A 6,000-nucleotide genomic window follows, 5' to 3' on the forward strand; every position below is an offset into this window, starting at 1 on the left:
GATTATTTAACCCAGCCTTAAAATAACAGTTCTTTTTTAATATGATTTTGCTTTTGCACCAATATTGCTTTTGCACCACTTTCTGTTCCCTTTTTTCCCACTAATTATTTGTTTTATTATCTCTCTCCTTCAATACGGTGTATGGCGGCTATGGCCTATCGTCTTCACGAGTACGGATAAGGGTCAGGGTGGCCAAACATAAACATAATTATGGGTCCTGCCATTAATCATCAATGATTCATAAGAGATTCATATGATCGAGGAGAGAAAGATTATCGAATGCATTGGAATCTTTAACTCGCTGCAGAATATTTAATTCACACTTTGCAGTCAAGACTGTACAGCGGCCATACCGAGGTAGACTCATCTCTTTTTCAATCTTATATTTGTCTCCTGCTATAATTATAGCGTTTACATTCACATCAGAAGTGCACGCATTTGCTCTCCATCTCTTTCTGTTCATCTAAGTATATTGCTCAGAAACACATTTTCCTTGTTTTTTTTTTGGTTGTAGCAGAGCAAATACACAGACATGACTATTCCCATTGATGAATCAAGCAGAAACCCAACGAGGCTTGGGGTCATGTCGTGATGTTTTCTGGTTTTTCTTTCTTTTTCCGTTGGGTTGAAACTTGAAAATGTGATTTTTTTTTTTAATTGAAGGGGAAACCGAGTGCCATAGTAGTGTGTTGGATTCTTGGACTTGGAACTCTGGTATCTTGGAGTAGCTTACTGACAATAGGAGATTACTATTATCAATTGTTTCCTGTGAGAATCCCTTTGTCTTTCTGAATGAATCTCCAGCTTTATGTTTGGTTAAGTGTTGTATGATGTTTTACTGAGTATTATGTTTGTTGTTTGTTGTTGTTGTTTTGCCATTAAGAAATACCATCCTTCTAGGGTGCTTCCCCTGGTGTATCAACCATTTGCAATTGGAACAATTGCAATTCTTGCATATAAAGGTGAAAAGCTGAATACAAGGAAGAGAAATTTAGCAGGATATATACTATTCTTCTTGAGCACATTTGCTCTCTTACTGGTATCTTCAGCTTGGCCCTTTTACTGTCATCATCACTGCTGTCATCTTTAATTTTTCCAAACTGATTCAACTCATATTTGTTGGTAGTTGGATTTAGGCACATCAGGGAAGGGTGGGCTCGTAAATTACATAGGAATTTGTGTTATTGTTGCATCTTTTGGAGTTGCAGATGCCCATGTTAAAGGTGGAGTTATTGGGGACCTGTCTTTCATGTGTCCTGAATTCATCCAAGTATGTTTCCAGATTCTTCGTCGAATTCCTGGTTTCTCAATCCAACTTTGTGGTTTATAGTTGAGGTTGTTAATTTCTCACCTTGCGTCGCAGTCATACTTAGCTGGTTTAGCTGCTTCAGGGACATTGACTGCTTGCTTGAGGCTAGTGACAAAAGCATCTTTTGAACACTCCAATAATGGTCTTCGGAAAGGAGTTAGTATGTGCTTCTCTTCAGCCCCTCACAACAGAGATTGAAATTTTAACTTCGAATCCTATTTTACAACTTTCCATTATGGCTTCTGCAGTCTTATTCCTGGCAATTTCGACATTCTTTGAATTCCTATGCATTATTCTTTATGCATTTGTCTTCCCCAAGTTACCAATCGTGAAATACTATCGCGCAAAGGCAGCTTCAGAGGGATCAAAAACTGTTGCAGCAGATTTAGCTGCAGCTGGCATCACAGCCACACCAAGTGAAAATGTACTGAAAACTTCCATCTTGATCAAACAAGTTTAAGTTCTTGCTATTTGTTTCAGATTTTGATATATAACTTCCACTGTCTGCATAGGTTGATGATGCTAAGCAGGTGGAGAGACTGAGCAAAAAGAAGTTGTTCATGGAAAACATTGATTATGCATTGGACATCTACCTCGTATATGTTGTAACTTTGTCTATTTTCCCTGGATTTTTATACGAGAATACTGGAACCCACAACCTAGGCTCATGGTAACTATGGCTGATTTTCAAAGATTTACTAGTGGCAGCTAATCCTTGAGTTTCTTCATGCTCTTTATAAGTCTCAACTTGACATATATATACACATACCCATTGCAGGTATCCTATTGTTCTGGTCACATTGTGCAATCTCTGCGATCTCATATCAAGATACATTCCCCTCATCAAGAAAGTTGAGTTGAAATCCAGGAAGGGGCTAATGATAGCAACATTATCGCGTTTCTTGCTCATCCCGTGTTTCTATTTCACTGCTAAATATGGCGACCAGGGATGGATGATCATGCTCGTATCTTTCCTTGGACTAACAAATGGTTATCTCATTGTATGTGTCCTCACTACTGCTCCAAAAGGTTACAAGGTGGGTTATTCTAAGTCTTGATTGACTTGTGTTAATGACAATTAACCAATTCTCTGTTCATCATCAAAACTAATCCTCTTCCTATTCTTGTTGATAGGGACCGGAGGCAAATGCATTGGTAACATTCTAGTGCTATGTCTTGTTTTTGGCGTATTTTCTGGTGTGGCTCTTGATTGGTTATGGCAAATTGACAATAATAGTGATTTTTGAAGAAAAAACAATTATAGATTATATTATAGTTATTCAGTGTGTTTTGTAATCTAAATTTTACAAAGAATGATTTTGTTTATATATATATACATATATAAAAGGCCTTTTTTATTTTGTGACTCATTTGGGGGATGCAAAACTACTAAACTTAAAGTATGATGCATTTCAACGCTCTAGGGTAAAAAACTAAAAACAACTATCCACAATTATTTATCTAGTATATGAAAAATTCTTCGTAAGACTTGTTTTGAACGACAGGGTTGAGTTTGATTCTTGCCATGAACATTGGCGATTTGGATTTTGGTTGGGCTCCATCACATGCATGTGCACAAAAGTGTACAATAACATTGGTGATATGGGTTTGGTTTTGGCTAATGTGTGTATTAGTGTACAGTTTGGTATTAAATCTCAAAACTATATTAGCTCAATTTACCACCAATGAGCCCGGGGATGTGTTCATAGACTTTAGCATATAATTTGACAAAGTCAAAAAATTTAAATTATCAAAAAAAAAAAGCAAAAATAAAGAAAACATAAGTTCAAACTCTCAAACGTAATATCTTCTTCTTATATTGTGACATTTGTGTGCATTTTATCTTTTGATTTTTTGTGATTCCACTTGTAAATTATTGAATTTGTGTTAAAAATATTTATATTTATTTTTTGTCTAATATCAAAAATAAATTATAATGGTTAACTACATTTTTACCCAAAAAAAAAAAATACAAAATAACATTTAACTAATAGACACACAACACATGCTCACTTCCCAGGGTCACCCATCCTGCGAATGTCAGAAGTGAATTCTATGGTACTTGGTTGTCATATCTTACTCAAAACCAATTGGTGATAAGCATGTGGATATTAACCATTTAACTACATCTCTCCATGGTAAGTCATAGCGTCACGTCTCGAATCGAGCAGGAGCTGAACTCGGCCAACCGGGCCCACGCCGAACAAATAAAGAAAACTTAAGTTCAAACTCTCAAAGTAAATATCCTTTTTCTTATTGTGACATTGTGTGTAAATCTTTCTTTTAAGGAATACGGTTCAAATTGGCCACTGAACGTAACCTGGAAGTGCAATTAGACCACTGAACGAAAAAAAAAAAGTGCAATTAGGCCACTGAACACTCAAAAAATGTGCAATTTCACCTGATAGCAGGTTACCCTCAATTTTAGCAGGTTATCTGCTTACGTGACAGCTGAGTTGGCATTTTTAATAAATTTTAATTAATTTTTAATAAATTTTAACAATAACTTTTTATTAAAAAAAAAATTAAAAAATAAAAACGACTTTATTTTATTTTTTATTTAATTTTTTTCCAATTTTTTAATAAAATTTATTATTAAAATTAATTATTAAAAATTATTTAAAAATTATTAAAAATGCCAACTAAGCTGCCACGTAAGCAGGTAACCTGCTAAAATTGATGGTAACCTGCTATCCGGTAAAATTGCATACGTTTGGAGAGTTCAGTGACCTAATTGCACATTTTTTGAGTGTTCAATGGCCTAATTGTACTTTTTTTTCGTTCAGTGGCCTAATTGCATTTTCAGGTTACGTTCAGTGGCCAATTTGAACCTTATTCCTTCTTTTAAATATTTTGTGATAACACATGCATGACAACACACATAGAATGTATGCAACTATTTATGCAATTATAAGACCAGTTATAAATTAGTTATCGATACTTCAAAAAAATTTCATTTATATATAGGTATCATTTTGTTCGAAAATTATTAAGAACATAATATGAATAACATTCTCACCCTCCAATTGATTATGCGCGGCATAACCAATTATCAATGGTGACATTTGAACGTAGGAAAAACTCTTCCTTTTTCCTACATATACTCTAGTGGATGGGGTCCAACAAATATTAATTTTTAAAAAAATTACTAGTACTAATGCCCAATTAGTATTAATAAAATAGGGAATGATATACTTATGTCATTGATAGTTGCAAGTCTTTTATTATTTATTTTGATTGTTGTTTTATTAGTTTTGTTCCTAAATCAAGTAATTTAATAGCTTATACCTTAGCATCTTTAATTTTTTATCAGACTACTGCTATGTATTGAGATGTTATCTCACATAACTCTATTTCAGCTCATCTCTAATATATACCATCTTGATTACTTTCAAAAGAAATATACTTATAAATAACAAAAATAAAAATATTATTTTATTTACAAAAATATCACTATACATTATTTATTTAAAAAATGTTCAAAATGAGTGTTTCTTAATCGTAGGTGGAAACATGTGTGAATAGGTCGGGTGAATTAACATAGAAACACAAGTTTGGACTCTAATAATTTGTTTGTGTGCTGCAAAACTGAAGCGAAGACTTTTGAAATTGGGTTGTTTGTACAGTTTACTCCATAATTTTAGAAAAAAATCTTTAAAATATTTATATGAAATTGTACTGTGTTATTTTGTATTTAATAGAGTTATATATTTTATATTTTATTTTTTATTACTACTGACTCTGTTACAATGTAGTTTATAGCTACTTTCTCAACCTATTGAAGCACAAAGAGTCAATACATAGCTATTTTCTCAATATATTGAAGCACAAAGAGTGATCTCTCATTTGGAAGAATCACTTTATGCCACTAGACCACAAGGTATACAAAAATTCGTTGCACATTAGGTTATATATTTTATACTAGTATTTTATATGCGCGATGCGCAAAAAATATATGCCCAATATTAAAATTAAATATTAAAATCTTAGTTATATTAATTTTTTTAAAAAAATAATTGTGTGTGTGTGTGTGTGTGTGTGTATATATATATATATATATATAATAATAATAAAGTTCAAATGCGGCGGGGTCTTCCAGTGCGGCGGTGCAGCGGAATTCCAGAATATACCAACAGTGTTAACAATATGCACCAACAGTGTAATAAAAACACACCACAATGAAATGTAATAAAACATCACAAAATACACAACAGACTCAAAAAAATACACCATATAACTCACCACCCCCAATGGTGTATTTCCGAACAGTATATGGTGTTTTTACTCACACCTAATGGTGTGTGTTTGGTAATGCAGGGCTCTATTTACTCTGTTTTGTGTGTTGTATTTTTCTAACGTTGATGGTGCATATTTGTTGAACTATTGGTGTTGCCGCACCGTAAGACACTGCCGCACCTGAACCCGCATATATATATATATATATATATATATATATATATATATTATTGGGGTAAGAATTATAGAAATGATAAATTACTAAATATAACTATGGTAACATTTTAATTAAAATCTAAATGAATTCAAACTTAACATTGAAGGATGTAAGAAAAAATATTGTGTATGCATGTACATGGTAATAATAATGTGGAAAGATAATCTATATCTATATCTATATATATATAAAAGTAAAATCCTCATAACAAATTTTCCCCCCAAAACTTTTGTAGTAA

General features: G+C 32.8%; 1 pseudogene; it reads left to right on the forward strand.

The window, feature by feature from the left end:
• Nucleotides 1–404: 404 nt before the first annotated feature.
• LOC109158950 lies at nucleotides 405–4,982 on the forward strand (annotated as a pseudogene).
• The last annotated feature ends 1,018 nt before the right edge of the window (nucleotides 4,983–6,000 follow it).

Source organism: Ipomoea nil, unplaced genomic scaffold (genome assembly GCF_001879475.1).
Source record: "Ipomoea nil cultivar Tokyo-kokei standard unplaced genomic scaffold, Asagao_1.1 scaffold2826, whole genome shotgun sequence".
Taxonomy (NCBI): domain Eukaryota; kingdom Viridiplantae; phylum Streptophyta; class Magnoliopsida; order Solanales; family Convolvulaceae; genus Ipomoea; species Ipomoea nil.